This window comes from Equus quagga, chromosome 15 (assembly GCF_021613505.1).
Source record: "Equus quagga isolate Etosha38 chromosome 15, UCLA_HA_Equagga_1.0, whole genome shotgun sequence".
Taxonomy (NCBI): Eukaryota; Metazoa; Chordata; class Mammalia; order Perissodactyla; family Equidae; genus Equus; species Equus quagga.
Window position 1 is genome coordinate 51,053,407 of NC_060281.1, and position 22,267 is coordinate 51,075,673.

The following is a 22,267-nucleotide window of genomic DNA, read 5'->3' on the forward strand; positions in this document are numbered from 1 at the left end:
CAATAATAAGACATTTGGCTGAATAACTCACATTGGTCTGTTTTGCAAGGGAGGCAGAGATGGGGAATAGTTTTTATGGCATTGTCTTTAGCATCTTTTTTCAGGCTACTTTTTGCTATAAGACTTTCTACTGTTATATGTACAAAATCTGCTCCAAAAAATCACAAAGTTCTTGGCAGTTCCAAAAATTAGTCGCATTAGCCCATTGAAAAGGCCAAGATTAACACCATTTGCCAAAATGTAGCATTCATGCAGGACGAGAAACCAAATGCAATGTTGTATGGACACACCCAATTGTTACAGGTCACGTGGCGAAGGACTTCTGATTTGTAATCCTGTTTGGTGAGCATTCCCACCAGTAAACTTGGGGGAAGCTGGCCAGGTTTATGTCAAGCAGAATGGAAACACATCCCCAGACATCTGTATAACCTGCACACAGCTCAAAAATGGGAAGAAGAGTAGGTGGAGCTATGAATACTGATGCACAAGTTTAATTTTAAAGAAATTGTGTAGGCAGATTCAGTCCTACACAGGAATTTCTGAAAAATTAAAATAAGACTAAGGAAAGATTTTATAAAGGCATATAAATAACAGCAAGGCTATCTCTCTCTGGGCCATCTTTATCTTAGGTCTGTATCCGTGTCTCTAACAAACAGTAACAAGAATTTGTATAGGACTTAGGAGATGGAAGTCTCAAATAGACAGTTTTCAGAGACATGCAGTGGGCATTTTTTAAAAAATCTGCCCACTTCATCCCACCCTCCTTGCCACAACCACGCACAGAAGTCATTCTGTTTGTGACTCAGAAATGGTGAATCCAAACTCATTCAATCCGATGTTTATGGGGTGCTACTAAGTGTGTGCAGGCACTGTATGTGCAATCCTGGTGGCAGAAGCCAAGGAGAGCTCATTCCCTTGAATAGCTTACAGTATTAAAATGAGAAGACAGGGGGCCAGCCTGGTGGCACAGTGGTTAAGTTCGCATGTTCCGCTTCTCGGTGGCCAGGGGTTCACCGGTTCGGATCCCGGGTGCGGACATGGCACCGCTTGGCAAAAGCCATGCTGTGGTAGGCGTCCCACGTATAAAGTAGAGGAAGATGGGCATGGATGTTAGCTCAGGGCCAGTCTTCCTCAGCAAAAAGAGGAGGATTGGTAGTAGTTAGCTCAGGGCTAATCTTCCTCAAAAAATAAAATAAATAAATAAATAAATAATAAAAAAATAAAATGAGAAGACAAATAGCAGAGTAACAGCAATGCAAACAATGACTATGATTAGCATTGTAGAAAGACCCGGAACACATGTGACTAGAGGGAAAGCTTCTGGCTTGGAGGATCAGCACAAGATGCTGGGGAAGGTCATACTTACATCAGGACAGACAGCCATGGGGAAGAAGGCAAAGGAATATTCTATGCATGGACCGAAGTGTGAGCAAAAGCAGAGAGGTTGCCAGGTGCAAAGCACAGACCTCTCTATGGCCATCACACACACACACTTCTGTGACTCTTGCCTGACACTCCCAACCCTGCTGCCCTGAGGTCCAGGGCTGGGGGAAGGGTGAGGGGTGGGAGATATGAATCCTCCTCTCAGCCTGGTCATTTGAAGGTCCCTCGGGGAATGGATGTGCAGAAGCAAAGAGAGTGAATAAGGCAAAATAATAAACCCTTCTAGCATTTGGTACATGCGTGCAGACACACACGATTTGTGGTCTTTTCTATAAGCTTTTAGTGTCACCAGCTTTTTCACACTGTTAGATAAGAAAGTCTGTTAGATCAAGGACTTAGCCCACCTTCCTTTTCTATGACACAAAACAACTCTCCATAATTTGACTAGGATATCATAATTATGTTATCATTTTACCAGCAGTAGATTGAACATCTCTATATATCGTGAAGAGAACTCTCTCGGCTTGTGGCTAATAAATCATGCTAACTGTGAAAGTGATTTCATTCCGGTGCAAACAAAAAGCAACCACTCAGAGAGCCATCCTCGGAATGAGATACAAGTCTTAAATCAGCCATTCCAAATCAGCTGTTATTTAGCAAGTGTTTGACAGCTAAAGGATGAGAGAACTTTCATCATTTGATTTTGTTTTAGAAAGAATCATAGTGTCTTAAGGAATTCCCAGAATGCACTGCAACATGTGTTGTATGGTTTTTCTGGGGGGTCATTTACATGAAAGGAAAACTCATGGCATTTACAGCATTGGATCCCCTCCGTGCACAAACATGGAAAGAAACTGTTTCTTGAAACAATAACACTTGTGTGTGAGGCTGACAATGCTGCTGAAGTTATGCCAGAACGATACAGTGCAAGCAACAAATGCATGCAGGTGTATGCAAGCTGGATACATTGCCAGTCCTTGGGCGGGCAGGCTGGGTCTCTCCCTGTGTCTGAACGCTGGGGATCCGCTGCCAAGTGGGAAGCAGAGCCAGGAGGGTTCCCTAAACTTCGGTGACTTTCCTCTCTTAAGCACATTTGCACTATGACCTCCTGGAGGTAAGATGCACTGGCTGCTTTGCATCCTCAGTTCTGTGCCTAGCACAGCATCGCCACATTTAGAGAGGCACTGGATGGATTCAGAAACATGTTTAAAGATAATAATGATGATTAGAAGGAATCAGTGCAAAGGGAGAAACTAGGGGCCAGGTGGAATTTTTCAAGTAGCAAAAAGAAAGTAAGACTGACTCTCCCTCTTCCCTCACCTGAAGAAAGAGAAATACAACAGTCTCTGGCCAAGGCAGCCTCTGATCCCTCAGGAACAATGTGCTCAGAGGCTGGGTCGGAGGTGGGAAGCGGGGAGGGCCATTTGGCCTCATCTTTCAAGTGAGGGGTCTCTGGGCCACTCTCTTCTCCAGCTTCTTCCATGCAACATTGCATTGATTTCTTTCCTGCACAAGCGCTGCGTTCTGGAAAATGCAGTTAGTACCGGCTTTTTCAATAGGCTGATGTGACTAATTTTGGAATTGCCAAGAACTTTCTGATTTAGAATCAATAATCATTTTGAGCATATGACGACAAAAATACGCTAGGAGCATCCCCATCCTGTTTTTCCTGCTGCAAAGATCTACAAAAGGGGTAGACCAGGCCTGATGATTACTGGAATACTCCAATGAAAATCTACGATACTGATCCTGGTGTTAAAATAACTTGAATGGGGTCGTTCTGAGTTTCCTATCTTATTAGTTCCTTTATTTCATTCCGAAAAATTGTCAGACGTTTTCCCCTTGAGACCTGATACTGCTGTGATGATTAAAGTGTTAATATGGCGTGGACTTCATTGAATAAACACTGATTCCACAACAACCATGTTCCGGCATTGGGGCTACAGGGTCATATAAGACTGTCCTCAAGCTTTGTAGGGGGAGAGATGCAGAAGCTCATCAGAACAATAAAGTGTCCCAGGAGTTAAGACACAGATGTGTTCGTGTGAGCGCAGTGAGGGAAGGAGCAGCCGTTTTTATTGGAGATCCTGGAGCGGCTTCACTGTCGGATTACTTGGGAGAAGAGTCAACAAAGAGGGGTACGCCAGACAGACGATGGTGGACAAGGAGCAGGACACGGCAGGCACGTAGACAGGAGAGCCCAACCTGCTTCGGGAACAGCAGGCAGCGCGACGGCTGGGGTGTGAAGGTGGTCCTGAGGGCCGAGCAGGAGAAAGCATCCGAGGGACAGGGAAAGGCTCCTTCTGGAGGCCTTGGATGCCTTTCTAAGAATTTGGGTTTAGCCTTAAGATAATGGCGAATCAGAGAGGACTCACACGAGGTGGGTGATGTCGATTTTGAACACTTAACTTGGGCAGCCAGTGGGAGACGGACTCGTGGAGCGATGGGACTCAAGGCAGACACAGGACCAGCACAGGGGGCTGAAGTAAACCTAGCCAGACAGGATGTGGGCCAGATTTCTTGGGATGGAAGGAAACACTGTGGAGCACACTGGGACATACAGGCAGGTTTCTGGCGAAGTCAATGATGCTTAAATTAGGCCCAGGTCCTCTCCAAGGCCCTGAGAGGGGACCTAGCAAAAAACCAGGGACATGGTTTTTCCTAAATTTCCAAAGTCAGATATTTTTGTATTTTTTCTTAGAAAGATCCCTCCAAAACAAGATCCACCCCTGCCAAGAAGCCTCATTCAAACACGGGGAGATTGAGGCTTAGAGATGTTCGATGTCAGTTACAACAGAGCAGGTCAGGCAGACAGAAGCGGGACAGAGAATGCAGACGTGTTGCTTTTTTTGTTTTTAAAACTAAATGATCTATGGTACATTGTCAAAGTGAAGATCAAATAGGGACAAAGTCTGGAAAAAGACTGCTTCTGTGAAAACATCCCCTTTCTCCATTAGTGCCATGCTCATTCAACTTCTGTCCTTACATAACAGTAAATTATTTTGCTCTCAGTGTTAAACAAATAACCACAGCACAAATCCTTGCAGACCTTGTCTGACTGGAGGATTTCAATGTTTTACTTTTATCATTGTAAAGCCAAGGGCAACTTCATAACTTTTTTAAGGGATGTGTGTGTGAAGCTATTACATGCAGGGATAAGCTAAAAGAAATGGATCCCAGATAGTTTTCTTTCAAGTCAGGTGTTTTGTTGTTTAAATGAAATTCTTGTTTGAGAGCTAGAGAAAGAAGGAGGAGGGAGAGGAGGGGGAGAAGGAGTGAATCCGAGTACCTGAGGGTTATGGTGGATAGTCAATGAGAACATGACTGCCTTTTGACCTTGTTCTCAACACAGACAAGATGAAGAGAAGTTAATCTCGTCAATATGCTGTTTTCCTGTTTAACTTGAGGGATGACTCAAAGGTCTGGAGGATTTGTGAGCTGCTTTTGCAGAAGAAAGAGAATGCCTTTGGGGAGGTTCGGATCACCAGCCGATGATGCCCAGAAGTCAGATTGCTCAGGGGCTTATAGGAGTGACCCATTTGTTTCTCCAAAGCTCCTCCTCCCAAGCCACTTAGCTCTATAAAACCCCCTGCTTTCTGCTCTTGTTAAGGCAGAGTTGAGAGAACCCATCTTCCCACCTTCTTGTTTTGGCCAATTCAAATAAAGCTTTCTCCATCTCCAAGCACCCATGTCTCAGTGAGTGGTTTACTGTGCATTGGGTACACGAACTTGAGATTAAGAGGTTCAGTATCAGGAGGAAGAAGAAAAGAAAAAGAAGAAGAGGAGGAACAATATAGCAACGCAGTGGGGTGGAAAGAGCACTGGACGGGGTGTCAGAATACGTGAATCCATAAGCTCTGTGGTCCTGGTAGACAAATCTCCGAACCTTTTGAGGTCTTGGTTTCTTCTTGAGTCAAAAGAGAGGCTCAAATTAGATGCTCTAGAAGGTCTGTTCTTATTCTAAGATTCTAAGTTGCATGTAAGTCAAATCTGATTTAATATTCACCCAAGGAGTTTCATTTTTACCAGTTTGGCTGTTTCCTAAAGGAGTTACACCTATACTTGGCTTTATTAGAATATTCAATATGCTGTTCCCATTCCACCTCTCAAAAGAAACCTAAAAGTCAGCAATCTTGCTCTCTTGTCCTGAGATACAAAATTATTCAAGCTTAGAGTTCCTCGGCCCGCCGTCTCCTTCCCCTTCCATCACCTCCTGCCCCAGTGATTGGTTGCTAAGCCTCTTCTATATTTCATAGATGTTGGCAAGTTGGGTTCTCAGAAATAAAGTTCAGAGGGGAAAATGAATTGAATTATGCCATTCCTTTCACCCCACTTATTTCTAAGAGCACATCTGAATGCCAAAGCCTTTCAAGGAGCAATGGATGATTACAGAACCTATTGGCCCATTTTACACAGAGCACTGGCTATGCAATAAAGGAAAGACCCACAATACATAAGGGAAGGCTCTTGCCCAGACTGAATCTTCCATACCATCAATTAAAAATGAGCTCCTTCTTGTCAAAATGTCATAGCATTAGAACATTTTAATATCATTTTCTGAAGAATGGGTAGCAAGAGAAAATTTTATTGCAGATTTTGCAGAGTGATGTTTTAAGAGCATTTTTATATCAATAACGCAGAGCATCCATAACTTAACTAACACACCACGCTTTTCACTCTGGTCAGGGTTTTTGTGAGCTCTTCTTTAATGTTTAGCAATAGATTTATTTTCTCGTCCATGCCCACCATGAAGGGAGCAGGGATAGGCTGCAACATTGCAGAACAATGCCTTGTAATCTCTGGAACTCTCATGGCAAGTTTAAAAGAGACCTCATTTCCTAATTGACCATTCATTTCCCATACTTCCCCCAGACCTCTCACACACATTGTAGCAGACGCAGTCAGCACCCTGCCCATATCCCATTGGCACTTAGTTCCTTAATTAGAAAGCTTACTGGAAACACCTGCAACTCTAAATGGAGGGCTTTTTTCTGACAACGGGAGTAAAGGTGCAAGAAGTGCTGGAGAGACAATGCCCCCTGAGGCATCATTCAACCTATAATGGAGAAGGAGTACGTGAATACCCACCTTGCACATCTCTAAATTGGAATAACTTTAAAGCGTGTTTGCATCCGGTGGTAACTGACTTGCTAATACACTCTTCACTGCCCTCCTTCTCTTTTCTGTCATATTTCCCCAAACCTCTGCTAGTATTTCCTGAGTATGCCCCCCAAATAAACTACTTGAACTCAAAATCTTATCTCTGGGTCAGCTTCTTGGAAATCCCAAACCAAGGTCCAACACATAGTCCCCATATCCACTCAATGTTCTGAGCTTATAAGATATTGGAATGGAAAGGCACTTCACAGACCTATTAGACAACCCTGACTGCGCTGATTTTCATATGGAAAAACAGCTCCAGACAGATGGACCCTGAAGTCACACAAGCACTTAATGGCAAAGAGCAAATACCCCGAGTTCCCGTGACCGCTACTCTGAAAGTGAGTCTTAAACCTGGTTAACCACCCAGGACATTTTAGAACTAAAACACTACTTTTAGCAGAAGTATGTCTTGGGATTTGAGTTGAAGACTAGAAAAAGTCCATGGTGATATGCTGAGTAGAGAGTGCAAAAAAAATGAAGAGGATGATATATTCTCTGAAAGTGACAGGAGTAATAGAGAAAGGTATTATTATTATTAGTCAAGGAAAGATGAGAATATGTAGGAAAATCTTCATAAGAGCTAAAGGTGCATCCTGTCCTCTTCAACACCCAAATACTTGCCACTCAATATTTTTAATGTATATTTTTAAAAAATATGTGGTTTGGAAGAACAACCCCTCAGAGCCCTGGACCCTTGAATAACAACAGATAAGCCCCTTTCTCCATATTGTGCTTTTGGTCAACACATTCAAAGCTGCCTCATGGCCTCTGGTTTTTCTCTTCATCTGTTGGAATTTGGTGCCTCGACTTTGACAATTTACAGCTGTTTCCTTAGGGGGTAAACCTAGAGGGAAATAGACGCCACAGAACCTTTAAAAAAACAAGACACTGGCCTATTTAAAAAGCGCTTCATGAAGCTCACAGTTGTCTTAAATGACATTGTAGAAGAGAAAGTGTATTTCAAAACAGTTATGAGCAATATAGATATTATTCTGCATGTGTTTGTTCTCATTTGTCCAAACTTCCACATTCTTTTGGCATGAGATCTCTCTGACGGCTTGACCTATTAAAGCAATCCTGCAATTTACCAACTAATAATAATACCTTCGAAGGAAAATAATATGCTTAATGGCACATCATCAAGTTTTTTATTTATTTTATTCCTCTAACATTTCAGGAGGGCAGCACTTAAAATTGGAGATAAATAAATAATAGTCTGATTTGTCTTGATTTTGGTTGTTATGAATAAAGAGAAGCTTTTGAGTTTATGTTCAAGGTTAAAATATGGAAGACTACATTTATTCCAAGACTCCTTTCAAACCTAGGTTTCTAGAGCAGGAGTGTGGTAGGCAGAATAATAGCTCCCCCAAAGATGTCCACATTTTAATTCCTGAACCTGTGGATATGTTACCTTCCGTAGCAGAAGGGACTTTGTGGATGTGATTAAATTAAGATTCTTGAGATAAAGAGATTATCCTAGATTATCCAGATAGGCTCAATGTAATCATAAGAGTCCTTATAAAAGGGGCACAAGAGGGTCAAGTCAGAGAAGAAGGAGATGTGACTACAGAAGCAGAAGTTGGAGTGACACCATCGCAAAGAAGGAACCACAAGCCAAGGGATGCAGGTGGCCCTGAGAAGCTGGAAAAGGCAAGAAAACGAATTCTCTCTGGAGCCCCTAGGAGGAACCAACTCTGCCTTTATCCCAGTGAGACTGATTTGGGTCTTTTGACCTCGAGAACTGTGAAAGAATACATTTGTGTTGCTTTAAGTCACCAAATTTGTGATTACTTATTATAGTGGCAACAGGAAACTAATATAAGGGTATGTGTAAATATTACTGCTGTATAATCTACCAAACAGTTCAACCCCATGCTGTGTGCACTAATTCACCAATCTCAGGGCAGCAGGGTGGAGGAGAAAGAGCAAAGCCTGAGATCAGACATCCCCTGAGTTCCAATCCTGGCTCTGCCACTTACTCTCTGTGCTTTGGGGGAAGTTACTTCACCCGCCTGAGCCTAATTGCTTCATAGGTAAAGCAGTGGTTGTCTGTATTTCGGATCCAATAGAATTACATTTTGATTGCAACAGCAATGAACCATTCAGACAGGGTAAAGTTTCCAGTAGGTTATCGTGAGGTCGAAGTGAGATAATATGCGTAAGTTGTCTACACAGTGTTTATCACACAGTCGACGCTCAATAGAAGTCAGTTGTCTCCACCTCCCCTCAACCTTACACAGCAGAGGTTGTGTATGATCCCACAGGGCGCTTTCTAAAGTGCAGGTGTGTGAATCTACACTATTAGTCCCTTCCTGCCTCAACTGGGAAAACATCAAACTCTCTTAGCAGGGTTTACAAGATGCCCTTCTATTTTAATAGCTTTACTAAGACATAATTTATGTGCCATAAAATTCACTCATTTTAAGTGTACAATTCAATAAATTCTAGTATATTTACACAGTTGTACAACCATCACCACAATCTAATTTTTGAACATTTCCAACATCCTGAAAGGAAAACAGGTGCTCATTTACCATCACTCCTTATTTCCACCCTCGCCCTACACAACCACAAATCTATGCCCTGTCCCTAGAGATTTGCCTCTTCTGGCCATTTCATAGAATCATACATGGAGGCTGTTTTCCTGGCCATATTTACCTCTCCAGTCTCACCCTTTAGCAATCTCCCACCCTACCCCGACCAGCAATGACAGCAAAAATAGAATTACTTTAGCTCTTTGAGTTTTCACAATTTACTCCCAAGTACACTCTTTAGAGATATGGAGATATGGTGAAGAAGAATTTTGCCATTATTGTTGTTTTTGTCATTCTTAGATTCATATCCATGGACCACCCATAGCATAAAATGGGAAATATTTATATGGCAGCCAAAATTTTAATTCTTTACAGCCTGACATCATCACACTACTAGCAAAAGAATGGAGTGGGATCAGAAGGCTTTTTGGTGGATTAAATTTAAAATTTAAAATATCCTGTGTACTTAAATCCCCTTCTTTTGAGTTTAATAGTTAAATAACTTGATATAGTTACTAGACAAATTGGGTCTGCATCCATCTGCCAGAATAAACAGTGATACATCTTTTTCTGTGTTGCCATAGTTTTATCAGAAGTTAGAAGTGACTTTAAGAAGTAACTGCAAATGTTGGCTAATTATCGTGAGAGAGAGAAGTTCAGCTTCAACTAGGCTGAAACTGAAATCGTTGCATTTGGCAGCATTCTCTAATATTTAATTACCCCAACCACAGATAGCACGTTCAGCTACTGAGGGGTGCACTTCGCAACAGACTCATCCAACTGTGTTGGGGTACAGTTCCAAGCAGAATCCGATGCTCCACAGAAGTCATATTACCTTTATTTTATGCTGGAGGCAACTGGATTGAGACATCTGTTCTTCCCATTTTTAAGGCAATTTTTTCTCTTGATGGTTTTTTGTGCAGGATTCTGAGTTCTTAAATATGTGTCTAAGTACTTGCGCATATGAAACATTTTTATTTGAGTGTCACTGTTGGGTGTACCCATAGTTAAATCCGTGCTCGCCTACAAGGGTAAGCAGGGAGACCTGCTACAGAGGTGAGGATACAAGACAGGTTGCTAAATTTTCAAAGCTGAATGTCAATGCTACAGTCAGCACATCTGGAATCTAAAGCATTTGGCTCTTTCTTTTATCAGCAAAATAGAAGTAGGCACTTAAGGCTCTTGCTAGAGAAGTCAAGTATGAATTCACTGCAGTCTAACACCCACAAGACTCAGGCAAAACATCTGATTTTGAGAGAGGCAGCCTAGAAACATTAACTCTGTTTTTCCAGGTCAGAGCTTCTCAATGCTGGCGGAACCTTAGGACCACCAGGGGTGCTTTAAAAATACCTATGCCCAAGTCCCACCCAGAATGTTTGATTTAGAATTTTTTAAAGGCTTCCCAGGGTCAGGAACTACTATTTTAGAACCTTGCTTCTTCAAGCGTGGTTCATGGACCAGCAGCATGAGCATCACCTGGGAGATGGTTAGAAATGAAGTACTTTGAGGCCCACTTCAGACCTGCTGAATCAGAATTGGTATATTAACAACATTCCCAGGTGATTCTACAGCATTTGAAAGTTTGAGAACCACTTTTTTTAGAGGGTTCCATGACCTTATTGTATTGACAGATCATCAAAAAGCAGCACACCAGCAGAACTCGCTGGTGAAATACCTTCATTGAGCTCCAGTTTCACGATTTGCCTGAGGATCAGTATGGTCCATTAGTGTCAATTATGCAATTGTACAATTCTCTTCAAAGACATTTTCCCTTTATATACCCAATATTCCTTATGCAAGAATTCATGCAAAAAAAAGTTATTTTACATTTTAATGACAAAGAAAGCTCATGTCACCAGATGAATTTAGTTACTACTTTTACATAATTTTAAAGTCTGCAGACAGTCTGATTCATGAAAGTCTAAAAATTATAGATGTTTTATATACAGTGGCTTGATGGTACTCCTATTTCACAAACTAAAGCTTTGTGGAGGCCACAGATTTACACAATTTCAATAATTATGTAAACTACTTCATTTCTTTGGCCATGAATAATGGTCCACAGGAATTTCAAGAGACAGTATCCTTGTTAAATCATTGAAACACATCCCCAAGTAACCATTAGTAGATGCACCTGGAATGGTCTCCACTTACAACTGTTCTTTAGTGCCCATCTCATTGCATTCAATTGCAAGCCAGTGGCGAGAACTGGGAAGAGCATACAGTAGACGATCCCAAGTGCGGACCTGGGACCTTGTGAGAAATACAAGTTCTCAGTCCCACCCACAGCTATTGAATCAGCAAGCCTAGGGGTGAGGCCCAGCTGTAAGTGTTTTAAGAAGCCCTCAATGATTCTGATGTATAGGGAGTTTGAAAACCACTGGGAGCAGGAGGTATGAGGTGGGCTCAGAGACTTTTCATTTCTAAAATTTCCCGGGTGAAGCTGATCAGGGAACTTACGTTAAAAACCACCGATGAAGAGCAATGAGAGAGAAAGCAGCACAAACAGTATTTTATTTAAAGCCATTTTTGGAGGATTCAATTCTGAAAATTTTAGTTCATTAAACAAAAAACTCAAAAATAAAGAGAAAATTTTTTTTCCTGTTCCTGGAGTCAACGTCTCCTTTGAAGCTTTTTCTAAGCTCATTTATGACACTCTACTTTGGGTTTTTAAGGGCTAAGTTACTAATATGATTCCAGTAGAGAAGTTATCTCCTGAATTATCATGTACAAGTGGATTATGGTGAAAAGGGTATGACATTCCATGAAAGGAAATGAGTTTGAGTGGAAATCGTGGAAGCCAGTAGTCACCTTGCCCTTGGGTTATTTTCCCTGAAGGATTTCTATAATTCTAGTGAGTGGAGACAGACACATAGCACAGATTCCCCAAAGGCATTATAAAGTCAGCTGTGCCAGATTTAGAAATCTCAGTATCCAGGGCTCTGCCCCCCACATCCAAACCCAGAACCTCTGCCCAGGCATCTGTTAGTTCTTGGCAAAACAGGGCTTCCTGTTTTCAAGCTAATGTTTTAAAATGGCTCATAAAAGGTACCTTGGACATAATTAGTCCTTGCAAAGCAATATTTTGATGATTAAACTATAAATGAATCAGAAACATATGGAGCGAATTTCCCTCGGTTTTGGCAAAACACACTTTGGACTCTATTCCATCGCGAATATTTGAAAGATGGTTTCGAGCGTTTGTTGAATCTAACATGGCTTCACTTTTCCCAGTTCCCTTTTACGCCACCGCAGTTTAAGAAGAGGACAAAGATTTCTTAAGGTTTCTTTGTCGTAGCTTTTGTTCCTAAGTTACCAGATCTCTCTACAAATGCAGAATTTATTCACCTAAAAGCTACAGTTGACTGAGTATATAGTACAGTTTCCAGCTGCACTGCAACTCGCTCTCTTCTGGTTTCAGAATAGTTCAAGAGGTTTCTTTCTAATTTATAAAGGAGGAGTTTCAGCCTTGAGTTATTTCAAAGAAGAGGAACTCTTGTAGGTGAACTCTTTTCCACTAACCTACAGAGATTCAAGCTCTCTGTTCTCGCATCCTCCGGCATTTGAACACTGCGGGCAGAGGCGCTGTGATGGACAGCCACAGCTCGGAGAGCACCTTCTGTGTGGTCAGGAAGAATGCTCACCTTCCCCACATCGCAAGGGGGCATTTTAGAAAGCAAGAAGGAGCCCAAGATTCTGATAGGAGGTTTTTCCCTATTGTATACTGTTAACATGTTTTTGAATATAATAAGCAGCTCTGGCACTTTTTAGATGAAACACCATCTGCATTTGGAAACCATTCCATCCCCAGGCATAGCACTACTACCAGTGCTGTGGAAATAAGCCTTAATATCTAAGGGTCAGGGGAATATTTAATTTTTAATATTTCAGGGACATGGGCAAATAAGTCTCAGTGATACAGATTTGGAAATTTAAAGAGAGATTTCATATCTTTAAAAAAATGATCAAAGATAATTGATATCTAAGATGAAATGTAAAACAAGGACCATGACTTTTTATGCCAGGTTATCCAAATCTAACACACAAATAGCATAATCATGCTTTCCTCTATTAATGAGCACAGCTGTAAATAAATCATAGCTCTGTTAATGTGAAATGCAAGAGTGATTGGAAGAATAATTCTTCTTAAGTAACATGTATTATATCCTAGGAAACCTTGAAAGGTTCCAACTTTTTTATTAAACAGCACAGCATAACACAACATGTCCAATTTCTGTAGCAATCAAATAATTTTAACCACTGCTTTGCAACATAAAAAAAAAAACCATAACATAAAAAACCTAAAGGCTAGGAGAGAGGAACGACATTCTTGTGGGAGAGAAGAATTTGAAAAAAAACATGAAGGTAGGAAACTATGCGGTCATAAGGAGAGAATATTAGAAAAAATAAAATTATAAACAAGAAACTAGAGAACAAGATAGAGTATCATTAATGCTAATGCTTCTCCCCTGCCAAGATCTCAAATTCCAAGACTTCTGTCTGTGGTTACAACCTCCGGGGTGACTCTGCCTGGTTTGAATTCTCTGTTCTGTTGTTTACAAGCAGGGTATCCATGAGCAAATTACTTTACTTCTTTGAGCCTCACTCTCCACATCTGTAAAATGGGCACAATAGTCCCTACCTCGTAGGGTTGTTGTGAACATTAAATGAGATCATTTAGACAGAGCCTCTCAATAGCACCTGGAAGATAGCGAGCACCCAAAAATAACAGCCGGCATTTCTGTTCTCTAGCCACAGTCCCGGATCCTGCAGCACCTGCTGCCCACCCTCCCTGCAACCTTGGCCCCTCAGGCCCTCCCGGTCCCAGCAGTTGATCACCTCTATCCAGCTTCAGAGTCTTCTTAGACACCTTTCTCCTCAGCCCTCCCCCTGCAGTCAGTGGCCAAGGCCTGGTGATTCTCCTTCCTAAACCATTTATCATTTACCTCCTCCCCTCAATTCTTCATCGCTATCACCTGGTCCAGGCCCTTGTTACGTCCTTACAAATGTATGTCATCATATTATGACATTCCAGTCTGCCAGACCGGGTTTATGCCTGCTGGCAGCCTTCAGGCAAGATCCTTCCCTCTCCCAGCCTTTCTTTACTTCTCAGTGGAAAGGAGACAACTAGTGGATTCTTGATAGTCACAGTAGCCCTGTTCTATAAAGCCGCTGTGAACAGGATTAGTGACCACAGAATCATGGCTCCCAGGGGAAACAGAGGGTGAGGTTCCTGTGAGCCTCTGGTCACACGGTTTTGAGCAACTGGTCAATTTATACTTGTCTTATGTGTGTTTCTGTTTAAAGACACCTTATTTAGTATATACAGTTGATTCATTAACCTTGAACTCATGGCCAACAGCACTATAACTCACACCTGAACAAAGCTTATCACCATCATACAATATTTTCTCCGTAAAGCACATCGCGGCCTCCTTGCACTTAGGAACACTAGACAGTACGTCAGCACTACGCTTGGGGAGCATTCCACGCAGCAAAATCACCAACAAAAAGCAGAAAACCGCAAAAAACGACACTAAAAAGACCGTGAAAATGACACTTAAAACGTATGAGAGCTGAGACAAAGAGGCAGAGCATCACCTCCTTCAGTTTCAGCTGAGAATATACGCGTGGTGCAACTAAAGTTTTTTTGCTGCTCTGCACATGTCCATGAATGACTGTGAAAGCATCGCGAGTATTGATTTGGGGGTTAAAAAGAAATTTGAGCAAGTAAGCGAATTTGCAAATACAGAGTCCGTGAATAATGGGGATCAACTGTATTTGTACCTACATTGCAAGTTTGCCATGCAGATTAAAGCAGATAATCTAAAGGAAATGCTTATAACTACTAGGCACTCAACAAGTGAGAGCTACTTATTATTATTATTAATTACTATTATTAACCATGGTTATGTTCTCCACTACTGCAATAGCACTGCAACTGATTGGTGCCCTCACCATCTCTCTCCATTCAGCCCACCCTACACATAGTTTTAAGCTCCAACCATGTCCTTGATACTCAAAATCTTTCCAACGTACCTACAACTGGTCGCTTTCTTTTCATCCCCTCCTCCAACAAAGCTGGCCAATCACCACGCCTCACGCACAATCCAGGTACGGCTTCCTCTATGCTTTTGCTCCCCACTTACTTCCTCTCGACTGTTGGGAATGTCCCCTGCCTTCCCATCCCCCCTCCTCCCCCTCCATACTGAAATCTATCTATTCAGCCCTAAAGACTTGTTAAAAACATTTCTAAAGCCTTTTCTAGCTGGAATTAATATCCCCTTCTTTTCAACTTCAAAACCATTTTTTTTTTGTTCTCATGAAGCTGTCATTTTCTATACTTTATTAAAACTTTTATGTACATGTTTTATTTCCTTAAATAGATATGGGCAGATCTGATTCATCTTTTCTTATTCTGCAAAACTCTTTGCACAACACCTTGTCCTTAGGTCAGTAGATAATAAGTGTTTACAGATGAAATACAAGAACAACAACAATAATCCCGAGGTGGGCATTTTTTGTTTTATCGGAAAAACCACATTTTTATTTGAGAAATTCTATATATGAACAAACCAACTTAAATAAGAGTTCCTAATTCATGTTCCTAATTTATATGAAGGTCAATAATACTAATACTAATCTTCTTAAAGTTTTCTAAAAGTCTGGTGGCTGGTTCCTGAGTGTTTGTCCTTATCACTCTCAGCCTTCAGCTCCTTTTTTGGGCAAGTCATGGGCCTTAAAATCAGGGCTAAATAATACAGGCACCGACACATTCCCAATTACATCATAGTTTCTTTCAACAGCCTCTTTCTACTAACCCAAACAAGAGCCCTTGACACTTGGAGAGAACATTGCATCCAAATTGCTTGAAGTTTGGGCCAACTAATTGAGCACTAACCCATTACTTCCCCTGCCTGTGAAATGGATCCTGGTACAAGGAGAAACCTGTCTAGTGCTAATGGACTGTGTTCTTGTCTGTGCTGAAACTGCACAGGAGAAGGATGAGGAGGTTGATCCTGATGCTCGGGGAACTGGCTCTTCCCTCCTGGACACTGGAGGCACTCCTTATTTTTAAAGAAAAAGGACAAAACAGGCTGCTTTACAAGTTACTAAACGTATGCCTCTTTGTTTCTTCCAATATAATTTTTTGCCACCAGTCATTTTAAGAAGAAAATCAAGGTACATGTCTTGCTCACATGATTTCCCCCTTATGTCACATTTTCCTGTGTGGATCCAGCATGTAGACTGCTAACAGGGAGCTGGGATGTACCCCCCAAGAGTGTGAAAATGGTCCAGCTAATGGTCCAGCTTAGAGTGGGGAGGAGGAGGAAGCAGTGAGCATGCTCACCCTCATCTGTGAACACCTGTGAATCACCTGCTCCTCCCGTTCCACTTTCTCTTTCAGGCCTTCTTATGTCTGTGAATTTAGAATAGCTGTCAGTTCTCCTGTGCTTCCCATATTTGTGGGGACATCTCAGCCATGAGCTGAGTCTGGGATCTCTTGCTCTGCAACCAAAGATGTGAATTTAGAAAGAAAGTGATGTGTAAATATCACTTAAATCACCTTCCTCTCTACTCACACATTCTGTGTGCACATCTGTATACCTGTGTGTATTTCAGGTAACCATGTCACTAAACATCACCGTTCGTACTGAATGGGCACAGGGAGAGTTGGAGACTGAGTGAAGAAATGGTGGGTCTGGCCTCATGGCCTAGTGATTAAGTGCAATGTGCTCTGCTTCGGTGCCTGGGTTTGGTTCCCCACATGGACATACACCACTTGGTGGCAGCCATGTTGTGGCAGCAACCTACATACAAAATAGAGGAAGATGGGCATGGATGTTAGCTCAGGGCCAATTTTCCTCAGTGAGAGAACGAGAGAAAGAAAGAGAAGGGAGGGAGAGAGAGAGAGAGAGAGAGAGAGAGAGAGAAAGAGAGAGAGAGAAAGAAAGAAAGAAAGAAAGAGTGAAAAGTATGTGTGATCATGCTGAACACAGAAGCACAGAAGGAACTCAGATTATAGGATCAATTTCTGACTTCCCTTAAGAGACAGATATTGAAAGGAAGTGAAAAATTATCCAACGAAATGCCATAATCCTTTTGACCGCAAAGGAGCATCTAATTCCAAAAAACGTTAAACCCATCCTCCAAGAACAGCTGTCACCATAGAGATGCCATCTTGCTAGGGACAATCTGCTAGTTCTTTGACAGAACATCTAGGTGGAAATAAAAAAAACAAGGTCCTCACTTTCCCTCTTAGTTGAAATACACCAGGAAGTCAAGCTTCTCTTGAATCTGGGGCCAAGTCTATCAGGCTACCTTCCATGGCATCTCCCCACGGCAATTGGGAGATGTCATTTTCCCGCATGGACCTGATACATTCCTAAAATGAGACTATACCTTTCAATGAGTTTTCTTAATTGGTGGATATTATAGGCTGAATTGTGTTCCCCCAGAATTCATATGTTGAAGCCCTTACTCCCAGAACTTAAAAATGTGACTGTATTTGGAGATAGGGCCCAGAAGGGGGTAATCAAAGTTAAATGAGGTCATATGGGTGAGGCCCTAATCCGATAGGACTGGTGTTCCTACAAGAAGAAGAAGAGACAGCAGGGATGCACACACAGAGGAAAGGCCAGGTGAGGACACAGCAAGAAGGTGGCCATCTGCAAGCCAAGGAGAGAGGCCTCAGGGGAAACCAACCCTGCCCCACCTTGACCTTGGACTTCCAGCCTCCAGAACTGTGAGGAAACAAATTTCTGTTGTTTAAGCCACCTGGCCTGGGGTTTTTTGTTATGTCATCACTAGCAAACTAAGACAATAGTTATTGGTTATTCATTAATTATTGTGTACTATCAAGAAGAAAATCCTGTTTTTTAATAACATACACATTCCTTCTTGTCAATTTTCTTTCATCCTAAATAGTTACCAACACCTGTGTGATAGGCCCAGGTGGAGTTCAGGGTCCCAGCATTGTTGGGGGGAGTACTCTAAGTTTCCTGCCATCTCTTAAGTTTTGACACAGTAGCTCATTTGTTGGTCTCAGGAGCCCTGAGAGCAGGGGAGGAATTATTTTGTCATTTTACAAACGAGGAAATAGACTTAACTGAATGGTTAACCCAGGGTAAAGTACTGAACTTAACAACCAAGTCTTTCAACCCCACTCTCTCTGCTTTTTCTCCCACAGTCCACTCCTCTTTCTTTTTCCTTAGCATTATCGTATTTCCAAGTTTGGGGTGTTTCTACATTTCATAATTTGTTTCTTTGTTTTTGAATCTTGTGTCTTATTTTTCTATAATTCCACCGGATTCTTTCTGTTTCTCGTCATTTTAGGCTTTCACGTTGTCTTTGTGGGGGATTTCTCAGAAGGAGACATGCTACACTATTCTTTACTCTGCCATCTTTAGGACCAATCCCAGGGGGATCTTTGTATTCAGTTAGTTTCCTCGAGAAGCCCAGGCCATACCTGGAGGACCTTTTATGAAATTCATTCTCTTACCCCCTTCCCTGCAGCTGTGGATCCTGAATTTAATAGAAAGCTGAACACCTATAGAATGCAAAAGACATCTTTGCCCTTCAGATTAATTATGCACCTGTCTTTGGACTTTATAGTATATGGTCGGAAGTTTGCTTTATGGGAAGCATTAAATCGCCATGTTAGGAGACTGCAATGAGCAAATAAAAATGCAGTCCTTTGTGGGCTGGACAAGGGTGGAAGACTTAATTCCAGAACATTCTGAGGATTGTGAATGTTGATCTAAGGTTGCACAACAGATTCTTTGCTCTCTGGCATTTAAAAGGAAAAAATAACCTGATTTTTCAAATATTTTGTGGTCACTGGGTACCATAATTGATACCAATAATAATAGCAGTTATGTTTATTAGGTGCTAACTATGCCAGGCACCGTATTATGTGCTGTTCTATTCATACAGTGTTTTATTTACTTCCCATACAATCTATGAGGTAGGTATTGTTACTATCCAACTTTACAGATGAAGAAACTGAGCCTTAGAAAGGTCAAGAAACTTGTTCAATGTCACTCATGAAACAGGTGGCAGAACTGGAATGCAAACCCAAGTCAGTCTGAACACAAAAAACTTATGCTTTTAACCAAAGTGTCTACATTTCTATGAGGACGGGATTTTCAAAAGCCATCCTATTTCACATCTTCTGATGAGTTGTCCCATTAACTATTGAACTGTCCCAGAATGGACGTCCAATTTTGCATCCCAACTGCCTTTCCCAGGCTGACTCTCCCACTGAAAGTAACACAAAAATCCTTTGTAAGACCACAAGTCCTGGTTCTTGGTGTGGAAAATGTGGGCACCAAGATTTAGGCAGATCACCAAATTTTAGAGAATTAGAGTGCAAGGCAATACACTCCACACTAAAACTATTCCGAGCCTCTCATGCTATCTTCCGAGATCTGGAAGGCACTGATGGGTCTTGCAATGTCTGGATGTCATCCTTAGGAATCCGAGTCCTCATTATATTATTGAAGTGCATAAATGCAGGTTTCCCAGCAAGTTTCAATGGATGGAAACCTGGATAAAAGGAACGTACTGTGTTAGGTTATTAATTATTTAAGCAGTGTTTTCTTGAGGGACTGCCATTGCCTGCAAAGGGGGCTCCACGAGCTGTTCTCTTATATCATGAATATTTATAATATTATACTATCTATATTTAAAATGTGGCCTTTCATTAGAAACCTCATTATGCTATGCCTTTTGATTCTGTGGTCATCATTTAGTTTTGTTTGCTGAGCATCCGAAGAGATGAGAGTGATAGGGCGACAGTAGAGAGAGGACTCTAGAAATTCATGATCAACAAAACCTTTTTGATTCCCAAACATGGTCCATGATCTCAAAGATTTAAGAACCACTGATTCAAGATCATTTTTATTTGATAGCCAAATATCCACGTGCAGTGATAACTGTACCACTCTAAAGAGTTGTTTATATCAGACACATTCAACTCATATAATTTGCCAAAACTGGGAGTAAGGCAGAGGTGGGGTGAGGGGCAGCAAAATCTGGAATATCTCTTTATAGGCATCCTTGTAAGCACATTTTCCCTTTGGTCCTAACATCACCTTATTTTGTTTAGAGCACCTCATGTGGCCAAAATAATAGCAATTAGAAATGAACTCTTCCAAACTAATGCCTTGCCTCTTTCTCAGGTTCTCTGGGAGTCAGTGAAAAAAAAAAAGGAATCCATTGTAGTATTTCTTATTCACCCCAGCAAGCTGTTATCAGTTCCCACTTGATTTTTATCTCCATGCCGCAAACCTCAAAATGCCACAGCCTGAGATGGGACCCCGTGGAACCGATGCCTTTATTTATCCTTCCACGTTCCCAGCCATCTTTCTTTTTTATCAATCACTTCTCCCTGTGCCCACCTCCCCTGAACTAACAATTGCCGATTTGAGTTTTCCTGTCCTGTCTCTTTAAGTCAGAAACTTCCTGAGGTTCCTAAGCTGCCGGGCTCAGCAGGCGTCCAGACTCCCAGCAACTCTCCATTGCAGTGAGATTGGCCAGCGAAGCTCCCAGGTCTGAACACCACCACCAGATTCCTTTCCATCTCCTCTGACTTTGGAGCATCTACACTGACACCAGTGGGTTCCAAGACACCCTAGGAACCGGGTCCAGGAGTGAAAACCAAATCAATTGATACCGGCAGCTCCAAAAAGGGAAAATTCCCTAAACAGAACAAAGCGTAAAACCAATACAAAATCCAACTAACAAGTACACAAAGAGCAATAAAATTCTTTAGGGCTCAAATGCCTACCTTACAGATTCCCCAAAGCTCTTTACTCACATATGTATCCTCCTTTCTGGGTCTGTTTTCTGGCTCACCAATAGCTGGGCTTTCTTGGACTGAGCAAGTCTCCTCAAGTGTCGGGCTCTGAAATCCACATCTACACACGCCCATACAGTCGTTCGGTGCCAGGCAGCCCCTTCGCCTTCCTTCCCGGCCCTGGACCAGCCCGTGCCAATTCCCTGACGGCTGACCCACTCCTACATGGCATGGAATGGGGAAGGGAAGGGAGCCAGCAGGAGTTGGGGATCTATTCAACTCACTACGGACCAGGTGGCCACCCATCCGGGATGGAAAGGGTCCATCTTATCCTTTTCCTAACCTGAAAACCCCTCCACAGATGGTTTCTCCAGCCTCGTTCAAATCCCAGAACAAGTTGGCAGACTCCTCCTGGCGTTCTCCGCAGGCACCCAGACCGCTCCGAGCCAGCAGCCCCCAACTGGCAGGACACGGATCGCCTCTTACCTTCACAAAGCCCCAGTTCTTAAAAGCCTGGCTGGAGTCTCCAAGGAGTCATGCGTTTTACTTGACATTGGAGGCAACCAGTTTGAGGAGCAGGGTGCATTTCGAAATGAAACAGAAAGTAACCCGGTGATCCATACGAGACCCCGACTTGTACTTGGCCCTCGGCAGCAGCCTCTGCGTGTCTTCGGACGCAGCCCGCACGCCCAGCTGTTCCAGCCCGGATAGAATTCAGAGGAAACTGCAGCTTGGAAGTCTGGAACTCACGGCCTGGGCTTTTTTTTTTTTTTTAAAGAGTATTTGTTGAGCTTTTTAACATGCAGTTTGTCTCCTTCTGCAGGGAATTACTCAGTGAGCCTGTCATCTGACTCACGGCAGCTCCATTATATAATTCAAACTATGCTATTCGAGTTCTGATCAGGAAACCAAACTCCCCTCCACTCCCCTCTTCCCAGCCTGACCCCCTCCCCCTGCAGTAGTGGGGGGAGGCAGAGAGGAAGACACTTAAAACACCAAACAATGGCAATTAACCTTTCTTGAAACTTCAGGAGGAGGGCTGCATTTTTGCAGCGTATCTTTATTTCCCTTTGGTCTGATCCGACTTGGGTGGAGGACCCCCTAAATGCCAGTGCTGAGTTAGCAGGGATTTCTCCAGAAGTGACATCTCCAGATGTAACTGTAACAGTTCCCCTGATTTCCTTTTAGGGTGGCTGTCTGTAGATTAGATAAGTCGCTGAATGGATTTTCAAATGAGAGAGTGAATCATCAGTTGAAAAGCCTCACACGGATTTATAACACATGTGCAAATGAAGTCTAAAACCTAGAATGTTGATTCCTTTTGCCACATACCTAAGTTTGGTGAAATGCCAAAGGGATAGACTGAGTTGAGGGGTCTTTGACCAAC

At 42.3% G+C, this 22,267-nt stretch overlaps 1 protein-coding gene across 4 annotated transcripts in view; it reads right to left on the bottom strand.

Moving 5' to 3' along the window:
- Window positions 1–21,636, bottom strand: part of PHACTR1 (phosphatase and actin regulator 1) — a 287,803-nt gene extending 266,167 nt beyond the window's left edge. Inside the window, exon 1 of one of the 4 annotated variants that reach the window (XM_046640772.1) lies at window positions 21,367–21,636. The gene's annotated coding sequence lies outside the window, so the exon portion shown is untranslated. Of the gene's footprint in view, window positions 1–20,871; window positions 21,203–21,223; window positions 21,344–21,366 lie in introns of those variants that run through there. The other 3 variants (XM_046640775.1, XM_046640773.1, XM_046640774.1) reach the window with 3 other exon arrangements.
- Between the last annotated feature and the right edge of the window lie 631 nt (window positions 21,637–22,267).